Below are 23,528 nucleotides of genomic sequence, written 5' to 3'. Positions count from 1 at the left end.
AACCAAAGATTTTTTATTTATTGCAAAGCAGCAGGCATGTTTTAACCTCCCATCCCCATCAACAGCAGCATATACTGACCTTTCCTTCAACCTCTGCTCCATTCAACGCCAAGAGCAAAAAAGTCCCCGCTACTTGATACGATAAGCAGTGTCACAAAGGAAGTTGATAGTTCTACAACTCTAATGACTTGTCAATTACAAAGGTTTTACTATCACTCCTGGCAGATGAAATAAGCAACGGGGTGGAAAAGGAAGGTAGGTATATGTCTCTGCAGATCAGCATTACGGTGAACCTGTTGATTTAACAGATTCAATTTAAATTTATCATAAAGAAAAATAGACATTTCCAAGATCACAACTCTCCATTTTTGTAAAAATATTGCTGTTCCTGGAAATAAAGATCAGCAGCAATGATGGCATATTCCTCTGTACAGATAATATCATGTGCAAATAGCATAATTATAGAGCACTCAGACTGCTGCACCTCTTTCATCCTTGGATTACTGTATAGAAACTTGGATGCTGAGACTCTCACACTGTGAGCCGGCCTCTGCTCTCTCTTAATTAGCTAGGACAATGATGTGCCAATTAAAACAAACAGAGGCAGCCATGGGAATGATGTACTGTATTCTTTACCTTGAACATAATGAAGACAAATTGCAACTCTCTTGTTAATAGAACTTCAACATCATGTCAGACATCAGAGCACCAGACAATACATACATAACTAGCGATATATGGTGTAGTGTAAGAAAAAAAAAACAATATGGCATGCAGCTGATTTATGTACTCAAGAACTCACTAATTAAAGGACTGACTGGTCCTCTGTCTACGGGCATCAGCAAGAAATATTCAGAGATGTGGAGGGGGATAAAACCAAAAGGTTGAGGGATATTGATTGAAGCCAGTAGTTACTAATGGGGAAGAGGGATGAGTGATTTATACTAATGAGCTAAGACAAGAAATATACTCTCTTGATAATTTTAAAGGCTGAACAATGCCCTTCTTTGAAAAGCAAGCAGTTAATATTCACCTGTGCTGCTACCTGTGCTGACAAACTCCCCTGCATTGTTAATGTGGAAAAATCTTCTACATTTAGCATTTCTGGGTGTGACTTATGCCTGGTCCTCTGCCGTGTGCTGTGGTACCTTACCTGTGTCTTGTAGTAACTTAGGAGTCAGTGGATGGAACCACAGAGTGCTGTGGGGGACACTGGCATCCAACACTCCTGAAGTGTCAAATGTAGAATATCTTTCTGCAAGGTTATTTCTTCAATGCAGAGATCAGTGATGCAGGCAGAGGACAGGTGAGTATTAAAGTAAATTTCTCAGGTAAAAAAAAAATCCATATCTATGTTTCCTGCTTTTATATATGTCATTCCAGAGGCCCACGTCTTCTACTTTCCCTCCATTCTATGTTGCAACTTTCATCAGTCTCTTTGGCATTCAACACTTTTAAGCATGTCAGATAGCTTTGGTCCCATCCTCTGACCCTTACATCCCAACAGGGCTCAGTAGTTGAATAGGGGTTGGAGGATGGTGCCATGTTTCATGGTGGGAGCACAGGCATCTTACATTCCTAGAAATGTCAAATGACAAATACTCTAAAGCCACCCATAGATGGAGCGATTTTCTTTCCTGCAACCTGTAGTCAACCATCAATTCCAAGATGATTGGAATCCCATCCTGTCTGATTCATAGTTGGAATGGGCCCTCAAGCTGTGAACTGTAAAAAATATAGAACCCAGTTAAAAAAGAGCCTTGAGCAAAAACTATAAGGCACTCACAAATGGAGAAGCAATCATTTATTAAAAAAAAACAGTGGTAAAGATGACACAGTGCATCTGATCACAGTTTGAATGGGGAGGAGAGCTGGCCAGAGCAGACAGAGAGGGGATCTATCACCGCTTGGAGCTGAGAGTTTTGATGCTACAATGGCCGTTGTCAAATAAAGTTCTGCCTACTGGGTCAGCTCCTATGATGGACAGCACACTTGTCCAGTGCTGGGAAATTGGACCAGTGTGGTATCATAGAAGGCAGTCCAGGAGGCGGGACCTTGTTTGACAGGGACTGGCGTTTCAGCTCCAAGGTGTGTGACAGAGGGAGATCCCCTCTCTGTCTGGTCTGGCCGGCTCTCCTTCCCATTAAAAATGTGATCGGATGCACTGTGTCATCTTCCCCACAATTTTGAGTAATGACTGACTCCTTCTCCACTGCTTCTGCTGGCCCTGCTCATCTGCAGTGGAAGAGGTGCAGCTTTTCAGGGGGCATGAAAATGGCCTGGGGGGGCAATTGGTCCAGTCCACCCCTGGTGTCACCCCTCAGGCAGGTGTCACCCAAATGCAGTCCGCACCCCTATTGCGATGCCACTGTGCATATATACACTCACCAAGATGTTTCTGCATAACTCAAGATGTTTGTACATAAACAGTGATCATGATGAATAGTGCCATAAATGTTGAAGTAAGAAGAAAAATATTAGGACCATTATTTTTAGTTTACTCAATAAGCTAGAAAAGTTTTTAAAGTGTGACCTTAAAGCAATTTTGACTATCCCAATTTTGTGGCATTTCATGAGAAATGCAATTTTAAGGCTTGAGCACCACAAAAATACACTATGCCCCCCATTTCTTTGTGTCCTACAATTTTTAGGCTTAACATTCCTATTTTATTTAGGGTTTTCAAATTTTACAAAAAAATACTGAGAATTATATTGTATTTTTGTGCACTAAAATTAATTTCCATGTATATTTTCTAAAATAATTAATAGAGATATGCAGGGCCATGGATAAGGGGGTACCTCCAGTACCTCTGTATGGGGCCCAGGCAAGCAGGGGGGCACAGGAAACTGGGTGAATTGGATGTGGGCAGGGAGGGTGATCGGCACAGTGCGGGGTGAGGGCAATTACTGAAACCAATCCCCTGTAACAATCTCTCTGCAGCAGCTGAAAGCTGGCTTCTTCTCCTTCCTACTGGCTTTCGGCTGCTGCAGAGAGAGCCATACAGGGGATCGGTTCTAGTAATTGCCCCTTTGCCTCACCCATCACCCTCCCTGTGTGTCATATGTTTCCCGTTGCTACCCAGGTCCCCATGTACCTCAACCTCGGATTTGATGTTGGTTTCCCTCCTCTCCTTCCCATCAGAAGCTGCAAGCACACAGTAGGATAAGGATGGAGAGTAGGGGAAGGGTCCAGTAAAAATGTTACATTTATCAGTCCTTTCCTTTCCTGAATGAACACAATGAGTTATTGGTACCGGTAAATCACTGTGTTCATTCATAATTGAAGCATAGTAAACTGAGGTTCTTTTGGGGAGAGGGGGGGTGCTGTCAGGTTGGCTGTATGGGGCCCCGTGGTCTCTAACAGCAGATATGTGGAACTTTTAAGGTGCCTACGAGCTCAGGAGTGAACATAAATGACTGCAATGTTAAAATCTCTTATGTTTTATTGCAATAAAATCTATGATATTTTAATGCTGTAGTAACTTATGTTAATTCATGAGGCTGTAAGCACCTTGAAAGTCACACATTACTCTAATCATTTTCTTGGATTCCTCTTGGGGTTGTGACGCCTATTTTACCCATTCATGCCAATTCATATATAATTTTGTGTATATTTAACAACTATACGCCTCTGCTGATAAAGCTCTGGGAAGCACACTGTATAACATACTATGGTTTAATCCAAGAGAAGCTAGTCCCGTTATCAATGTTCTGTCTAATTAAAAGGAATATTTGCTTTACATAAAGTTACATAGAGGGTGATTTAATAAAAGCAAATAGTCTGTGCACTTTCCAAGTGCAGTTGCTCCAAAGCTTAATAAATGAGACAAGGCTTCACTTTGCAAAGATAAGCCAATCACATATAAGGGAAAAAAATAATAAAGCAACACCATGTTTGCTTCCAAATGATTGGATGATAGAAGTCAGCAGACCTTTCCCTCATTTATTAAGTTCTAGACCAACTGCAATTCCGTAGTGCACAGTCTATTTGCTTTTAGTAAATCAACCCCTTAGAGTCCAGGAGACCTAGTCACAATACTAATTTTTAGTGCTGTACTGCCATTGAGGCCTATGTGTTTCCTCAGGTTGACCTGTATTTCCTATGCTAAATCTAACCTCCATATACTGTATATTTGCCCTCCACAGACTCCAGAACTTTTCCTATTTTGTTTTGAGCTGTTGCCATGGCATGTAAGATTTTCTGTGGTCACAATAGATGCAGTGAAGGCAATACTCTTGGACCTCTAATGCTTAGAGCAAAAGAAAACTTGAAATAAGTTATATAGAATGATATAAAATGAAGCAACTAACAATGTCTAGTATAAATTAATGTACAGTAAGCGTTCAAGAGTGGTCTGTTATCAGGGTTTTTTTCTCAGAGAATAGGTGCAGATACTCCAATCTTCCCTTAATCACCCCATGTCTATGCCCCGGATCTACCTCTGAGCATTGCCCTCTGTCTCCACTCCTTATCCACCTCTTAGTACTGCTCTTTTTTTTAGAGAATACACAGCCAAGTTTTATTTTGTGGTGTTACATAATTTATATGGAATTGGTAATCGTAATAGACCACCTAGTAACAATAAATTATATCCAACAGCAATAGACCCTTCCCCCAGGAACAAAATACCCTCCCCCCAGCAACAATAAATCAGTCCCAGCAACAACGATAGATCCCCCAGCAGCCAGCATCAATAGACCCTCCCCTTCAACATTAGATCCCCCCAACAACATAAGAACCCCAGAGCAACAATAGATCTCCACCAACAATAAAAGATCCCCCAGCAGCACTACACCTCAGCTACAATAGATCCACAGAACTCAGCATCAATAGACCCTCCGGCACACCCCAGCCTCCTTTGCTATTACATGCATTCTGTGCTGGAGGTGCTGGAGGTGCCGAAACTGCGTTCCCCAGCGTTCCCTCTGAAAAAAAGCCCTGCACATTATAATTGCATCTTTTATATACTGTTTTATATAAGACATACCATTATGCATTTGTGAGATTTATTACATTTTATATACTCAATAAGATACGTTTTATATAGTTGTGTTATTATTATATGGTCTAATTTGGTACCAAAATTCCAATTTGGCTTTATAGGTTTCTGATACCTAAATTTTCAAGATAAAATGTATCCCTTCTTATTTCTGAACTGGATGTTATGGGTCTCTGTCCTGATGGGAAATGCCCTTTTCACCCTTGTTATGTTTGGACTTTAGTGCTATTATTTCTGGATGACTCTATGCTCTGTTGACTAGAGTCATTTTAGCATTTTGCTATCAGCGTACTAAAAAACCACCTTCAATAGATTCATATACCACACTTTCGGTTCTGTCCTGAGGGTGGGTTCTGTGACTTGACTTGTCAGAAAATCATTGTTCAACTTACTCATTTTTTGTAGCACGATCCAAGCTGAGTCTTTGGTGCTATTGCAGCAGAAAAGGTCAAGCTGTTGATGATAGTGAAGGTGATATTTATTTTCCAGGTGGATGCTGCAAGACAAGCTGCTTCCAGCTATGGAGTGTTCACACTGGGATGTGTCCTGCAAGGTTTTGCAAATGATGTTCCCGAATGCTGCGTCTTCTATACACGATGTTAGAAATGATTTTTATTTTTTCTTACACAGCTGACCTTTATTTCACAGCACGGTTCAGATCCTAAAAATAAATTACATGTCTTTCTAGCAAGCCAGTGATAATAGCCAGCGTGGGATTTGTGGTCTTCCCATGTTCAGCAAATTGATGATCCCCCTTAAAGGCATACTAAACTGGAAAATTTTCTTTGCCTAATTGTGCATAGGCCAACGTATGCTCTGTATAAAACGTCTTACAAGTACACTGTGCAATATAAGGACTTATGACTGCTGTTTTCCATATATCCATATTCAGACTCTTCAATGATGCCACAATCACATACATTTCTACTGCCATGAATATTTGTGACATGGCTTGTTATTCTATGCCTTGCCATGCCATGTCAAGCCATATGCAACTTGCTGAGGACCATTGCAGCCTCCTTTGAACTCTTCCTGTATATGACTGTGGTGTCTTCTTTGGCAGTTAATCCATTAACATCAAAGTGGTAAGTCTTATCCCTAAGTCTCCTCCCTGGTCAACCCCTCTATGGAGTACTTAGGAAGTTTGTAGGGATGCAGTTTGGGTTTGCCGCTACCATGCGTCTGTGGCAAATCCCTGAGACTTGTAAAGTTCGTGAATTTTGCATTTGTGGCTGAAAAGTTTGCAGGTTCACTGCCTGAAAAAAGGAAAGTTTGATGGTGCAGTGCATTGCCTTTTTCTTGGTCCCAAGGGCCAATAATTTAAAGGTTTGGATAAGGCAGCTTTCTTTAAAAAGGTGGATCACAGAAGCTATATTGTTAGTGTATTTGGAGAGTGTTGGGGAGAACTGAGACTCCTGTGTTGGGAGAGGTACTTTATTTATTTAAGGGGTGATTATGTGACATCATTACCCGGAAGTACAGAGTCAGCCATTTTATTTACTATACTGTGGATGCATGTTTTTCCTTTAGGGGGCAACTTAGATTGTATGAAAAAGGTGATTATTCCTGAGCATGGGAGTTGTGCACTATATTTATGAGTATAACTCTTTTTTTTTAATAAAGTGAGAAGTCTTTTATTCTTTCCCCTATTTTACTGGCAAGAATGAAATTCATAGAACTGCTGACAGAAGGTTGTGAAGAGTTGTGTGGAGGTTATTGGCAGTATTGGCCAGAGGAGGTATAGCAGCACAAGGACATTGAGAGCATGCTTATTTTTTTATGTATGGATACTGCACAGAATTGCTTGGTAACACAAATTTCTAATCAGCCAATTGCATGGCAGCAACTCAATGCAATGCAATGCAATGCATCTAGATGTGGTGAAGACGATATGCTGAAGTTCAAACCAAGAATCAAAATGCGGAAGAAAGGGAACCTTAAGTGACTTTGAATATGGCATGGTTGTTGGTGCCAGATGGGCTGGTCTGGGTATTTCAAAAACTGCTGATCTACTGGAATTTTCACTCAGAACTATCTTTAGGGTTTACAGAGAATGGTCTGAAAAAGAGAAAATATACAGTGAGTGGCAGTTGTGTGGATGAAAATGCCTTGTTGATGACAGAGGTCAGAGGAGAATGGGCAGACTGGTAGCTGCAACATTCAGATGGTGGGGTCAGAATTTGGCTTAAACACCATGAAAGCATGGATCCATCCTGGCTTGTATCAATGGTTCAGCCTGGTGGTGGTGTAATGATGTGGGGGATATTTTCTCAGCACAAGCAAGGTGTACCTAATAAAGTGCTCAGTGAGTGTATTTAGGAGATACTTAAAAAAAAAATGTAAGTTGCGTAGCACTTTTTGGGTATTATGTTATCTTGGATGCGGAACACATGACAGGCATCTGCAGCAACATCACTAATTTTTCATTATCTTTGCATGTCTACAATTTTTGGTGGGATTTTCAATTTATTGTATAGCTTTTTGGGGAAAGCTGGATTTTTTGGGGATTACAACTTTTTTTTATTTTTTAATTTGACATTGGTACGTTCTCCCCAAGGCAGTTCCTGGATTCCCATGCTTTTGTTTGACAACAGCTTGCTTGTTAGCCCTACAAATGGCCAGAAATTAAATAACAATATCCCCCCTCCCCTTTAACAATATTTGTGAAAATATTTGTGAACCAAACTCTGACAGGTCTGCTTATTCCTAGTAGTAATACCACTGCTAAATGTATCACATCCCACTACCACCAGAGTTTCAACTCTGCTGAACACCATTTTAATTCAATTATTTGCTGAACTTGAGTCCACAAAATGCTGGTTTGCCGTGATGTACCACATTTTAGCTAATTTTGCAGCGTTAGAGCATTTTTACAGCTAAAAAACTCCCCTAGAAACCCTCTAGTCCTGGGTTTTTTTCCAGCCAAAAAATGCCCCTGCCAAAAAACGTTGATTACACTCTATGTGTGTATGGACACGTAGGATAACATGCTGGGGAGTTTACTGGCTGTAGAAAAAAACATCAAAAGCCAAAAACAGCCGCTGTAGAAACGTCTAGTATACATGAAGACTTAGGCCCCATGTACATGGGACACTTCTGAATGATGGGAACTGACTGCTGGAAAATGTAGGTTAAAAAACGTCTGTTTAGCTGCGTTTGCATAACAAGTTTATGCGCGTTTAGAAGCGTTTTTAAAGATAAACACAGGAGAACCTCCCAAATGCTTAGAAAGCACTGAAAAGTGGTATATTATTAACTATTTCAGACTGTTTCAGAGAAATACAGAGAGTAGAAGCAGAGACAGCAGTATGTGTTGAAATTAGCTTAGGTGTGATTTGCTCATTAACATTTCTTTTATTTCCAAGGGTGGGAAGGTGTCTGGTGGAGTGAGTCATTAAGGCCACCTGGCAGGGGGTCTTCATGAGGAAGTTGAGGTGGGAATGGTCATTAAGATATCTATTGTTTCCAAGGGTGGGAGAGGTCTGAGGTGTGAATTGGTCATTTCAATGTGTGACAAGCTTGGTAGGAACATCCTGTGTTCAGTGTTTTTTTCATTATGAAAAAAGGCTCTGGACAGCATTGGGAACTGGAAGAGTTAAAAAAAATTCAACCACAAACGCTTTTAAACGCGATTTGTCGCATTTAGCCACATTTAGCCATGTTTACAAGCATTTTACATTTGAAATGCTAATAAAATCGACTGCTGAACGCAAGTTTTCTGCATTAAAAAAAATGACTGTAAACTCAAATGCCTGAAAATGACTGTAAACGAAGATGTGTACATGGACACATAGGAAAACATTAGGGTGAGTTGAGGGTCTGCTGAAAAAAATGCTGAACAGCTCCTAAATGTGAGTTTATCAGCTGCAGTGTGCTGAGCCCTTAATATCAGTAAAGATAAAAAATGACTCAAGTTCTGCTTTAAGTGGAATACAACTCACGTGAAATAATATACATAAAATAATATATCTAATTGCCAGTAAAACAAAATAAAGCCCATTTACAAATTAGGAATCATTGTGTTGCTCTGTTTTAAATGTTTATTAATAGCAATTTAAAAGCTCTTTGTATGGTCCCGTTTTTTATCAGATAGCTTGGAACTAACAATTAAACCAGTCCAAAAATACGTAAATTCTGCTCCCAAATAATTGTTGCAATTAAAAGTCTAGAGTGGTGGAGACTTCTTTTCTTTGCAAATATATAAAGTATTGCAATTAATGTGTAATCAGTTACCCTGGTAACTAAAGGCCCAAACCAAAATACATAAAAATAGTTCATTCATTGATGAAGAATTGTTTTTGTCTGTGATCCTATGCTACATGTTTATCCTAATCGTCACTTCCGACATAATAACGAGTCATTTTAACTTGATGAAAATAGTGGAATTAAAAGTATTTCAACGACTGCAGTTTAAAGCTAAACTCCAGAAATGAACTGCATTGCATAGACTTACATTGGTTCATTTTGGCACAATGTAAGTATGCATATTTCATACCTGTTGGACCACTGAGGGAGCTGGAAATCACTGTAGTATTTGGCACTACTAAAGTGAGAGACACAGTTTTCTGGGTCTGGTTCAGATTCTATGTGAGTGGCTTCCCCACTGCCAGTGGTGTATTTAGTTCTTGTACTGCCCTAGGCAACACAGAACCATAGCCCTCCCCCCTGGTGTAACCACTCTCTGCCACCACCGACTGCAGCAACCAACAAACCCTCCCCTCTCAATGCCACCACCCTCTGCCACCAATGACCGCAAAAACCAACCAACCAACCCCCCCCCAGCTGCCACCCCCTGATTCAATAACATTAGCTCTGTGGAATTACAGAAGACCAGCCAGCCATCTCTGCACCCTCCTTGGATCCTCGGCAGTGCCTCACCAGGTCCCTTCTTTCGGGGGGGGTGCCTTATTTGTCTAGGGGGTAAATCCACTGCTGCCCAATGCACACTTACTACAGGGGGTCATCTGGTAAGCATTGCTGTCATTCATAGAGCACCTTGTAACTTTCCAATATACACTAGTCTTCCTCTGACTGGGCAAGGCAGAGATCATGACTCCACTGCCTCTACTTTACACCACATCGAATTAGAGATTTTACTTACAAAATACAAAGTGTTCTATGAATGGCAGAGGTGCACAGCAGGCAACCCTCTGTGGTGAATGTGAAGGAAGGAAGCCACTCACATAGAACCTGAGCAAAATCCAGAAGATCACGACTATCAATGTAGTAGCATCGACCAAAGGGCCATCAGTTTAAGCAAATCCCTTAGGAGGGTACTTGACCAAGTCCCAGTGATCTCCAGAGTGCTCACACTCTCTTCTCTTTATCCCCATCAGGTGGACACCCACAGCCACACTTCCAGTGTCTGATGTCATGCGTGATGTGAACATTAAGAGTAGTCATGTGCAGAAGGCATCAGTCATGGAGAGGACCAGGGCAATAGTCCAGCCATTCTCTAGAGCTGACCTAGAGCACCATGATAAGCCCACAGGGTGGAACAGATGGACCTAGTCCTGCCCAATATCAGGACAAGGTTCCTCAACTGCTAAATCCAAAACTAGAAAAATAACTCCACCAATTATATATGTAAATTAATAAATATTTTAATTCCAACTAATTCAAATGTTTTATTATGTGTTGGAAGTGGCTTTTAAGCCAAGCATGTATTGAAGGATTATGGACAATGCTACATCAGTAAATTAGTTATTTTTACATACTTTACCTTGGACCTTTAGTTTCCAGGGAAACCAGTTAGACATTTTTGCTGGACATAAACAGCTTAACCCACAGATGAAATACATATAAGGAGCTGTTTTACCTGCCAAATAATTTGTATTTCTGTCCATCCAACCCTGAAACCTACACAGCACAGCCCTGTCTGGCAAGACAGAAGTCATAAATTTTCTCTTCTGCAGTTTAGTGACACTCTCAGGTAGACAGATAAGCTCATCTCTCTTCACTTTGCTTACTCCTTTGATCAGCCTACTACTTGGACATGAACCGAAAGAGGACGATACGTAGTCAAAATTTTGAAGCTAGTCCTGCTTACACAAAAACCATACATTTAATGATATATTAACCTGTTGATGCCCACAGTATGCAAACATGAGGCCTCTTGGTGGCTGGGCCTTGACGCCGAGTGGCCGCATATTTGCATCCAAAATGCAACAAACATGTGCCGAGAACTCACTCCCTGCGCACTCCTGGCACATTTACCGGCGCCTCACGGAAAGGTCCTGATCACTACTTGACCTTTCCAATCATGTGACTTCTGTAACAGCCAGTCATGGCTGTCACATGGCCCTAAAACCCAATCACGCCTCCTGGCATCACAAACCCTTTAAAGGGCCAGGAGGCACCAGCGCCAAGGGGTTAGAGAGTTTATTTGGGGGAGTATTTTGTTTTCTGTAGGGTATGGTGGAAAGGTAATGGCCCCTGTCAACTTTTTTTTTCTGCATTTACATTTTAATAATGAGATTTACCTTCAAGAGGAGATCTCTCTAATGTTAGGGGATAATCCCTTTTGGACAGTTGTCATTAGAACAGGTTTTTCCAGTGGAAAATTTCTCCTCATCTCCTGTTTTGGTGACAACTCAAAAATGTTGGATTTACAATGACTTTATGTATCAGAGACAATGGTCACAGGAACATTACTGAGGTGGACATAGACAGCAATAAAAAAAAGATGCTTAAAAAAAAAAAAAAACTACCCTATGCAGTGTCCCCAACCCCCACCCCAACCTACCAACCACTACAAAGGTTTATTGCTCATTTTGTCTAGGGGTTTTCCTGGGAGTAGAGAAATAAGGTGTGAATACTTACCTTACTCCTCGCTCCAGCAGGGTCCCTCCAGTGGGGTGACTGGTCCAGCGAATCCTCCTCTCAATGGCGCCCTGGGCACCTTGGTTGCACCCCTGCCTCCTCCAAGTACAATGCAGGGTTAATATTCCTGCATTATATGTGACGATGCTGAGTGTCTGCCCAGAGCACCAGAGGGAGATGAGGAGAGCACTGGAGCTAAGGTACTGAATGCAGCCTTCTCACCCCCCCAGGCCTAACAAACATTTAATCCTTGCAGTGGGGGAGGGGGCACTATAAGTTTTTTTTCAGCCTGGAATAGAGCTGTAACCATTTCACATTAAATAAAATAAAAGTTGGCTTCACACAGGGTTTTTTTTTCAGCGGGAACGCAGGGGAATGCTGTTCCGGCACCTCTAGCACCTCCAGCACTGAATATATGTAATGGCAATGGGTGCTGGGGTACGCTGGAAAGTCTATTGAAGCTGGATGTTGGACGATCTATTGTCACTGGAGGAGATCTATTTTTGTCTGGCCATCAATTGTTGGTGGAAAGGAACTACTGTTGAGAGAGGGGTCTATTTTTGCTGGCTGCTGGAGAGTCTATTGATGCTGGCTGGTGGGAAATCTGTTGTTGCTGCTCGAGGTCTATTGTTGCTAGGCCGATATTTTGTTGCAGAGGTCTATTGTTGCTGGATGAATCTATTGTTTCTGGGTGAGGTCTATTGCTGCTGGCTGCAGGATTTATTTTACTGCTTTTTTGTTATCATTAACAAATTATATACAAACTACTTAGCACCACAAAATATTTGGCTCTGGGAGGGTGGGAGCAGGGGCGGACCGACCATTTGGGCCCCCGGGCACTGTCCGAGGGCCTGGGGTCAGTAGGGGGCCCCATGAGATGCCCCTTGTAACTTTCATAGGCTTTTTTGGGTGTGGTTTGAGTGTGGGCTAGGACACAGGGGCCCCGTGATTTCCTATTGCCCGGGGGCCCCATGAGTTGTCAGTCCGTCCCTGGGTGGGAGGGAGGGAGGAACCAAGAGATGGTGCTCTGAGGTGGGTAAGGGGGCATAAACAAGGGGTGACTCAGAATGAGGAGGGGTTACTGCACCTATTCTCTGAGAAAAAAAGCTCTGGCTTTACATATACTTAAATTAATCCAGAGCTACATTAATTTGTGTTTTTTTTTAATCTGCCTGGAGTTCAGCTTCAACGTCTTCCTTACAAAATACACAAAAACCTTTATAATTTTAAAAAGCAGCTACTATCATCCCAACTTCCACATGCTATACAATTTTCTACAAAATTACTTTCAGCCCGGGTTCACACTGATGCGGTGCAGAATTTGCAGCGTTTTCTGTGCGAATTCTGCATTGCATCAGAATCGCACCCCGTTCATGCGAACCACTGCTAGTGTGTATGTTAAGTTAACAACACCCCGAAAGCGGTCTGCAAAATGTGGTGCGATGTGCAGAATCGGATTGCATAGGTGTGAATACCCATTTGATCTGATTCTAGTGCGGAGCCAATAAAGGGTCCTACATGTTTTTGGTTCGGGAACAATGCGATTAGAGCCATACAAAATGTATGGCTTCAATCGCAGTGCACACAAATCTCATGTGATTTGCACAGGAATGCGGTGCGGTTCATGTGTGAATCACATGCGATATACCGCACTGCATCAGTGTGAACCCCAGTTTAAGGATTTGTGATATATTGAGCTGCTTGAAAAAGGAGTGCACTTCCGCCTTCCATGGCCAGTGCATGCTCCGAAACACGTCGCAGTGCACCCTGGGATCTGACGTCATCACGGCCACGCCGCCACTATGTTCCAGCGTGCGTTCCGTCCGGCTCTGAGGGAGGACGTGCACGCCGGCTGGCCTCACCCCTGTTCCCCTCCAGCCACCACGCTGTTCCAGCCGAAAGCTGACCTCCCCACATCGCAGTAAGATGACGGCTCTTCACCCGGGTTACCACCCCACCGTTAACTATTGTTAACCACGGTTTTTAAGCTAATGATTACATCACACATGTGAGTGTTTCTACATTTAGACTTGAATTAAAAGACTTATTGCACTTAGAGGCGCTTCTCTCTTTTTTCTCATCTACAGAAGTTGCTACAGCTTATTTGGAAGCCTTGCCCTCAGTGCCACACGGAATCCTACGCTCTTCATACAGTAGCCACTAATACCACGATCTCCCCATACTACCATTTCCCAGGACTTTGCAGTGTTTGCGCTGTTACAACCCTTCCTCATTTTTTCTGAATCATTTATGTCAAAATATAAACTCAGAATGGACAGACTGCAGGGGATGTGATTCCGTGACTTATTTCCTTACATAATCAATAGGGGTTGATTTACTAAAACTGGACAGTGCAAAATCTGGTGCAAGTGTGCATGGTAGCCAATCAGCTTATAACTGCAGCTTGTTCAATTAAGCTTTGACAAATAAACCTGATTGGTTTCTTTGCAGATCTAAATCAGATCCATAATGTTTTGATATAGCCTTCCAATGATCAAGCTCCAGTGTCTTACGTGCAGCATTGTTTGAGCTCAATGGCAGGCAAAAATCTGTGTATACAGTATGAAAATGAGTGAAACAATCATCCCCTACCTTTTGAAAGTGTTTCCCAGCATTTAACCTATGCAAACCCTATAAATCACCTGACATCTTAGTAATCTTTCTGGAGTAACACATTTTATTGTCATATTATTCCATCCTAAGCTATTTATTACAGTATTATTATTTCAGTGCAAGCATCTGTTTGCTGGGGGCTGTAGTCGGCCTGGATCAGGCGACAGATTGACAGGATGCAGTTTTCCCCCATTACATTCGGAGGCTGATGTGAATATTAGATGTCAGTGCATTCGTTCTCTATCAACGTTGTCATCTGAACGATGCCGGGATCGAGAGCTGCGCCGGTTCCTGAAATATACATTGTTCTCCAGGGCTGACAGTTTTCTGTGAACAAATCCCTCTACAAGCGAATGCTTCATTTAAAATGATTCACATTGTATTTAATTAATCTGTAGGTTGCACTTTATAACTGTCAGGAGGTCATTAAAATGCAAATAACTTTGCACTTGCCAAAAGCTATTAAAAGTAATTTAATTCCCTGTTTATGGTAATTTATTAATTTCTCTAAAAAAGAAATATTGAATATATACAGTATATGTATATATGATACTGTATATATATGACAAACAACCTCAAAGGACACAAGATGTTTTAATATATGTATGTACAAGGCTGACATCCTCGAAGGATAAGGGGTACAGTCTTGTATGGGGTGGCATGTGGCATTTTTTCAGATAGAAGGCCCTAGAGAGGGATAGACAACTAAACAGAGAGGAAGTAGGGTTCTGTCTCACTAGGCTCTGGAGTGGCTGGGTTCCTTGGCCATTGCTCCACTTTAGGGGGTTGATTTACTAAAATTGGAGAGTGCACAAATCTGGTGCAGCTCTGCATAGGAAAACAATCAGTATTTTTGTCAAAGCTTAATTGAAAAAGCTGAAGTTAGAAGCTGAATGGCTGCCATGCAGAGCTGCACCAGATTTTGCACTCTTCAGTCTTAGTAAATCAAGCCCCAGGTGTTCAGGTGAAAAGGACACGGTGCCTTTCAGTGTTTAGGGCGAGTATTATGGAGCCAGGAGACAGCAGGAACAGCAGGAGTCATTGCAAAACTGAGCAACTGTAAGGGCCTAAAACTGTTGTCCAGGCGGCTGCGTATTTCGTGTTGGGTTTGATGTACCTCGTGATAGGAGACAATTAGGGATGAGGTTTGGGTTTACTGCTACTATGAATTTTGTGGTGAATCTCTATGCTTTGTGAACTTCTGCCTGAAAAGTTTCCAGGTTCCTTTGCTTCCAGAAGCAGAACCAGAAGGCTTTGCTTCTGCAAGCTGAGACAAAAGTAGTTTATTTATTTTTTTATTTAGTCTTGGCTAGACATGCTTGCTGGAAATTTTTGTTTAGTTACAGATGCCTTTGTTCATTGAAGAATTTTGTTTAGTCATTTTCGCTGAAACAATTGGGCGGGTGGATTCATAATTCATATATCAAAACTATTTGATATTTTCAGATGCAATTAATAAATAAGACAAAATTCGGTGGCCCCAAATTTTTAGATTGTGGAACTGAACGGACTGACTGTGACAATTACAAATTCAATTTAAATTACACAACTTTACTCAAATCCAAATATTGTACAAATTTGAAATTTTAGTTTCCCTCATGGGCCCAAACTACTATTGAATAATATGATGCCATCCAAATTAACCAAATGCATTTGTAAATTTCTTTAACTTTTTTCAGATTCGTTGATGTTCGTTACTTTGTCCATTCGGAGATTTGTATACATCTGAATCGCTGAAAATCTAATTTTCAGTCAAAAATCGATTCGCTATGAAATGCACATGTCTAGTTTTGGCTTTGATCTCACATGAAATTTTCAAGCTTTAGTTTAACAATACCTGACTTTTCAGCCCCCAAATGGGTGGAATTGAATAACAAGATTCACCCTCTAAAGATTTTAAAAGGGTTCTCCAGAGTACACGAACCTCAAAAAAGATTTACAAAACTGTAAACTGAACTCTTATCACTAGAGACAATGTTTTATTAAATTTTAAATATGAACATGGGAGAGAACCCAACTAACATTCTTTCCTGATTTTTCTGTGTATTCCTGTCTTCAGAAGGTGATTTTGGATTGTTATGCTGAGGTTCTGACATCTTTCATTTGCCATTCAATAATAATCTCTCACAACACTCATATACTACAGTATACAGCCAATGGTTTCTGGACACCTGACCATTGCATCTATTGTGTGGCCAAGAGTATTTGAACACCTCTTCAAATTATTGAGTTCAAATGTTTTCAATGAAGGGTACTATTATCAATACAGCATACATAAGCATTTTAGTTGATTGTGTTCTCCCAATCTTGTAGCAGCAATTTTGGGAAGGTCCGTTTCTGTTCCAGTGTGACTGTGACCCTGCGTGCAAAGCCAGGCCTATAAAGTCATGGTTTGAAAAGCTTGGTGTTGAGGAGCTCAAGTGACCTACAGAGACCAATGGTTGTGACCCTGTTGTGTCTTTGGAATTAATTTGAATGCAGCAAGTCAGGTCTTCTCATCCAACATCAGTACCTGACCTTACAAATTCCCATAGACACACTCCAAAATCCTGGTGGATGGGTGGGATATCTCCATGTCAATGCTGATGGTTTTTCCTAGAAGCTCACATGGGTGAGGTTGTCAAGTGTCTACAAACACTTGCTCATGTAGCGCATATAGGCATCAGCAGGCATCTTTTGAAAGGGTTCCATTTGGGAAATTCTATATATTTAGTTAGAGATTTTTATGCTGACAACTTCATGATCAGCTCTGACAAGGGCCTCTTTAGAGGTTTCTTTTTTTTTTTTTTCCAAAAATATTTTATTAATATAAGAATAGACAAGATAGCATATAGAGCATACACAGCTATAAAGCACAGTCAGAACACAGACATGAAACATTACTTTCCGTTTCACGGACGGGATTTAGTGTAAACCATAATACAAAGCAATGTGGTGTAGAACAATACATCAAGCTTGCAATTCAAACCATTGAATACTTAGAGGAAAGTAGGTACAACACTGAATGTGTATGTCGTCTTGTCTTGAGTATCAGCAATGCATAATGATGAGGTGATATGAAGATTAGAGCCTGGAAGGCATTAGATGTTGTTAAAGTCATGGTTTACATGTTTATAGTTTAAGTGTATAATATAGATGAAGTGAGTCCTATCTATGTGAGGGTGAATGCACTCTTTGGTTGGTGAAGAATGACTGATTAGGTGGTATACCAGGTGTGAAAAAGGAGAGAGTTCAGAAAGGAGAACAGCAAGAAAAAGAGATGTAGGCTGAGATGATAGGTGGGAGAAAAACCAGAAAAAAAAAATTGTGGGGGTGGGGGTGAATGGGTTGAGTGACAGTTGCGTATATAGGCAATAAAAAGTTAAACTGGGTCACCTCCCCGAGTATTAGCCAAGCCGGAAAAATAATATAGCTTAGTATATGTTACATGCAAGATCAGACAGTGGGGTAACACATAGATCAGAAACCCCGTAAAACATATCATGATATAGCACTACAGCCTATCTTTACATGCGATAAAAGCATCTTCGATGAACCAGGTTTTTTAGAGGTTTCTTAATAGAAATAAATAAATGGAAAAAAAGCCTCTGCTCTACTGCTTCAAATGTGGGTTTTTAACTATAAAAGATAAGAATAGATGTCAGCATGGCACACCAAGTATGTGAGTTGCTTTCTCATAACATAAGGGCAGATGGGAGTGTCTATGTTGCTACATGCCTATATGTCCACTGCATCCTTTAGTGAAGTAGCAGCCCGCCTTAAGCATGATCTGCAATGTTGGACCTCATTGTCACATTCCTGGCTAGGCAGGATTAATACTTTTCAAGTTATAAAAATGAACGTCCTCCTTAGATTTCTATTCCTATTCCAGATGATTCCTTTTGGAGTCCATCCAAGTTTTTGTCTCCTTATTACACTCTGTGGTTGGCTAATATATAAGGAATTGGTCCAACCCAACAATCTCCCACACTATTCTTTTTAGAACCAAAGACCATGGTGGTTTAGCAATGGCAGACTTTAAAAAAAAATATCATGCTGTCATTCTTAACTGAATAGCTGGAAGGAAATATTCCTGTCAGAATAAATTGTGGATGAAACTGGAATATGATTTAAGTAGTGCGCCACTCCAAACTTCCCCAAAGATACCTAAACATTTCTGAAACCTCTCAACAGAAATATCACCTTTAACAATCTTTTCTATAGCTATTTTAGACTCTTTGCATAAGAAACATGGCTGGAACTACAACTCACCTTTGATGCCATTGCTAGGCCATTTGTATTTTCTACCTCTTAGAAGTTAATTTTCAAATGTGAGCAGACAATCCGCCATTGTTTCTACATCATGTTTTGGAGAATAATGCCATTATACCATTGCATAAGATCAAGCAGTCCTCTTGCGAGGGTGGATGAGTGGTGTCATATACAGCTATCACAATTTTATAAAACCCTATTGAAACCATTGAGATCCCAAAAAGATCTGCACCCATTTGAACACATACTATCATCAATCTCTCAATTTTATCACGTCTTCTGAATATCAAAACCAAATCCTATCCACCCTTTCTATCACCCCGGGAATTTGACTGATAGGTGAACCTTGCTGATGATAAGAGAGACATTTTACAGCTGGCACGTGTATTTTCTCACTCTTTTAAAAATGGCTGAAGTTAATTATAAATTACTAACTGGATGGCATCATACACCTGTCAAGCTCCTCCTGATGTTCTGAGACATCCACCACATGTTGGAGAGAGTGTGGTCTGATAGCCATGCATGCTCAAACAGGATGGGAGTGTCCACTTATACAACCATACTGGTTCTTTGTTCTGCAACTGATACAGGCTATTCAAGGCTCATCAGTGCCCAATGAACCTTGAACCCTTCTCTTTCATTATGCAAAAGAACCAATAAGCCAGTATAAACGATCCATTATGCCACATTTCTTAAGAGTGACCAAATCATTAATTCCTGCCTTTTGGAAACAAAAGACCATTCCTTCGCTGAAGCAATGGTTTCAAAACATTGATTAGATATGCTTAATGGAACAACTCACATACAACCAGTGCCAATCTCCCTCTGTCTTTACTATAATATGGGCCTGCTGGTTGTTTTTCAAATTCACACCCCCTTATTTATAAATGATGGCCTCTGAAATATCCTGAATTAGATGAGTCAGTATTTTACAACAGCTATTAATAGTATTGCTATGGTTTATCCATTAGGAGACCAGATCCTCTATATTCCCACCCTCCTCTCCTACCCCTCCATTTTTCATATTTCTGTACTTTTGATCTACTGTCTCGTGCTTCCTTGACCTTACATGCTCTCTACTACTTACTATTTAATGAGAAGAATGTACTGGTTGTTGTAGTTCTTACTACATCTCATTCTCTTCTTTTTGTTTTTAGTTGAGCATTATTATTGGGCCACATATCACTATGTGTGCTTTGGTTGTACAGGACAATGTTTTACAAACACTACTGTAAATAAATCTCAGTGAATAATTTTAAAAGCACTTTTTGTGTTGAAAAAATATCTATTAACCACTCTAGAGGATTTACCCCTTTCCTGACCAGGCCATTTTTTTGCTATATGGCACTGGATTATTTTAACTGACACGTGCACGGTCATGAAATCTGTACGTAAATAAAATTTATGTAATTTTTCCCACAAATGGAGCTTTCTTTCGATGGTATTTGATCACCTCTGCTTTTTTTATTCTTTGCACTATAAACAAAAAAAGACCAACAATTTTGAAAAATAACCCAATATTTTTGACTTGTTGCTATAAAACATATTCAATAAAAAAATTTACAAAAATCTAATTTCTTCAAAAATTTAGGCTAAAATGTATTCTACTACATGTCTTTGCTGAAAGAAATCACAATATGTCTAAATTAATTGGTTTACGCGAATGTTATAGCATCTACAAATGGCGGTATATATACTGGGATTTTTTTTCTTTAATACTGGTAATGGCGGTGATCAGCAACTTATAGCGGGACTGCGGTGGGCATTCTGACACTGGGTGGGAACTAACTGCCACTGACATCCCAATGACATTCATACAGTGATCAGTGCTAATTAAAAGCACTGACACTGTACTAATGACACTGGGCAGGAAGGGGTTAACATCTGGGGTGAACAAAGGATTAACTGTGTGCTGTGTGTGTTTTACTGTGTGTGCTGTGTGTTGAGTTTTACTAGGGAGACATGCTGTGCAGAGAGACACAAAACAGCATGTCCACGCTGACAGGAGAGAGACCTGTGTTGTTTACATACAGGTCTCTCCCCTGTCAGCTTTGCCTTCCACCCTAAAAACGGGTGGAACATGTAGCATGTTCCAAAGGTGAACTTATCCTTTAAAGAACTACATGAACATTTAACCCGTTTACACACAGCAAGGTACATACTGTATATGCAGCAGCAGACCAGATGGGCCCTAATGTGGAAAAACAACCTAACACTAACTTTTCCTAAAAACATCCCCTTCCTCCTCCTCCTACTTATCCTGTGTACCCTGTCTAAGGAGGATCTGTATACTTCCTTTTTTTAAAATCTGGTCCAGTTTGATTACTTTATCCTGCAGCTCCGGCTCCCAGTGTCATTGAGTGGCTGCTGCAGGGGAGAGGAGGGAGTGGCAAAAACGGCTAGACCATTGGAGCCTATTGCTGGTGTTACTGCTCCCAGAATTTACAGCTGTTGTTGAGCTCTCCATTACACAAATAGGCCACATTTGCAGGATCATGTGACCAGTCTGGATTAAATAAAGATAATTATATAGATATTTTTACACAGATAGTTAGGTAGGAGGCAGGGAAAAGGAACATATTGTATTGAAAATTAGTGTTAGGATTTTCTTCTGCTTTAATGCCCAACCCCTGCATATACATGATGTTGTCTTATTCTGGGGCATGCTCCATCCGTGCTCCCAGAGGCTAAGTTGTTGGGTGACAAGTCAAGTACAACTACTGATCATTAGGAACTCGTAGAATGGGCCTACCAGCTTTTGGCATCTCAACACATTTAAAGCACTGCTTTCCACTAGCGGAAAGCAGCAAAATATATGCTATCTTTACATCAAAATGATATTGCAATATCATTGCAATATCAGCCATATGTAAAAAAGACCAGCTTTCCTCTTCACGCATAGTAGTGTATGTCCCTGGACCCATACAAAGAATTAGTAACAAGCAAAAATACCGGTATGCAGTTTAATGTTAATGCAATGTCCTTTTGTTAAATAGAGAGAGAGAATTTTGATCCTTACCCAACTCATTACGTGAAAAAATGCATTTGCCTACATTAAACATGCATCGAAGTGCACTAAAATAAATGCTGAAGCACGAAAGAGCAAATGAAAATGCATGCAGGAACACATACTGTATATTTAAATTAACATGAAGCCTGAAAAGTCAAAGGTAATGCTAATGTCATGCTAGTGATCCTGTCCCTGGCATCAATTCACCAACAGCAAAATCATCTAATTGGTTCATTAAAAAAAAAAAAAAAAATGACCTGTTTCTATAGTATTGCTTCCTTACTGGTCGGAACAACTCCTCTCCATACCTCCCAACTTTCTGAAATGCTCAAAATGAAAAAACAATGGGGTGGGTCCACTAAAGGAAAACAGACCATGTACTATGCAAGTAAAGTTGCTCCAGAGCTAAGTAAATGAGAGGAAGCTCTACTGACTTCCATCATCCAATCACGTGGAAGAAAAATTCTGTTTTTTTTTTTTAATCCTTGTATGTGATTGGATATTCTTTGTAAAGTGAAGCTTCAACTCATTCACTAAGCTCTGGAGCAACTGTTTCTATAGTATTGCTTCCTTACTGGTCGGAACAACTCCTCTCCATACCTCCCAACTTTCTGAAATGCTCAAAATGAAAAAACAATGGGGTGGGTCCACTAAAGGAAAACAGACCATGTACTATGCAAGTAAAGTTGCTCCAGAGCTAAGTAAATGAGAGGAAGCTCTACTGACTTCCATCATCCAATCACGTGGAAGAAAAATTCTGTTTTTTTTTTTTAATCCTTGTATGTGATTGGATATTCTTTGTAAAGTGAAGCTTCAACTCATTCACTAAGCTCTGGAGCAACTGCACTTGCAAAGTGCAAAGTGTATTTGCCTTTTGGAAATTCACCCCAATATATAGGCAAAGGACACATTCTGGGCTGCCCTAAGCACATAGGAGAAAGACCACATAACATGGTGAGCTGGAAAGATGGAAAAAGATTTAGGATGGGTAGAGAATGGTATAAGGATATGATGTAGGGAGCAGGGAGGAAGTGGTCATAGCATTGAGAAACCTCAAGGAGGAACAGACAGTGTGGTGGGCAATTTGGTACACCTGCCCACCCTCTTGGTAAATGTATGGATGATTGAAAGTTCATAGGTTTGGGGAACTGAAGTATGCAAAGAGAACGGTGGACTTGTGGGGCATATTGTACTGTTCTCACAGCGTTGGTGGGTCCTTGATGGTGCCAATAAGTAAGATCATTGGCAATGTTTGGACAAGTGGTTTAACCTCAATAGTCATAAATATGTATGGTTATTTATTGTCCATGAAGGAAGTACTTATTAAATTTTATTCCAGGTGAATAGTGGTCTAAAGATTATGATGTGCACCTACAGAGCTGGTTGTAGATGGCTGGTGGCCGGCATGGGTTTACAACAGAACATGTTATTGGGTAGCACTGTCAAGGACCTGGCTTTAAAGATTGTATCAGAATTCTTCTGATTTTTGAAAAATTGGTGTCTAAATCATGTTATTGCTATTTCATAAAAGCTGTGGCCATATTACTCCAATGAAAATAACTTGTGTCATATTGTATTATTTGTGAGGTTTAATGTGTTTGGCTTTAATGTTCAATATCAATCCGTCCCCTCAGCCCTACCCAGGTCATGCTATGGCCCCGGGTTACATGGGCCACAAAGATCAAATATACAGAAAATAATTGGCTTAACAGAATAAATGCTTTTAGAATTCTATTTTACCTTCATATTTACTTTTTAAAATTAAAAAGCAGTAATATAGAAGTTGCATAAAATGTTTTTGCAGCATATCACTTTTGGTTAACAGTACAATA

Source organism: Staurois parvus, unplaced genomic scaffold, assembly GCF_062004578.1.
Source record: "Staurois parvus isolate SC_StPar_1 unplaced genomic scaffold, SC_StPar_1.0 ptg000716l, whole genome shotgun sequence".
Lineage (NCBI taxonomy): Eukaryota > Metazoa > Chordata > Amphibia > Anura > Ranidae > Staurois > Staurois parvus.
This window is presented reverse-complemented; position numbering follows the sequence as displayed.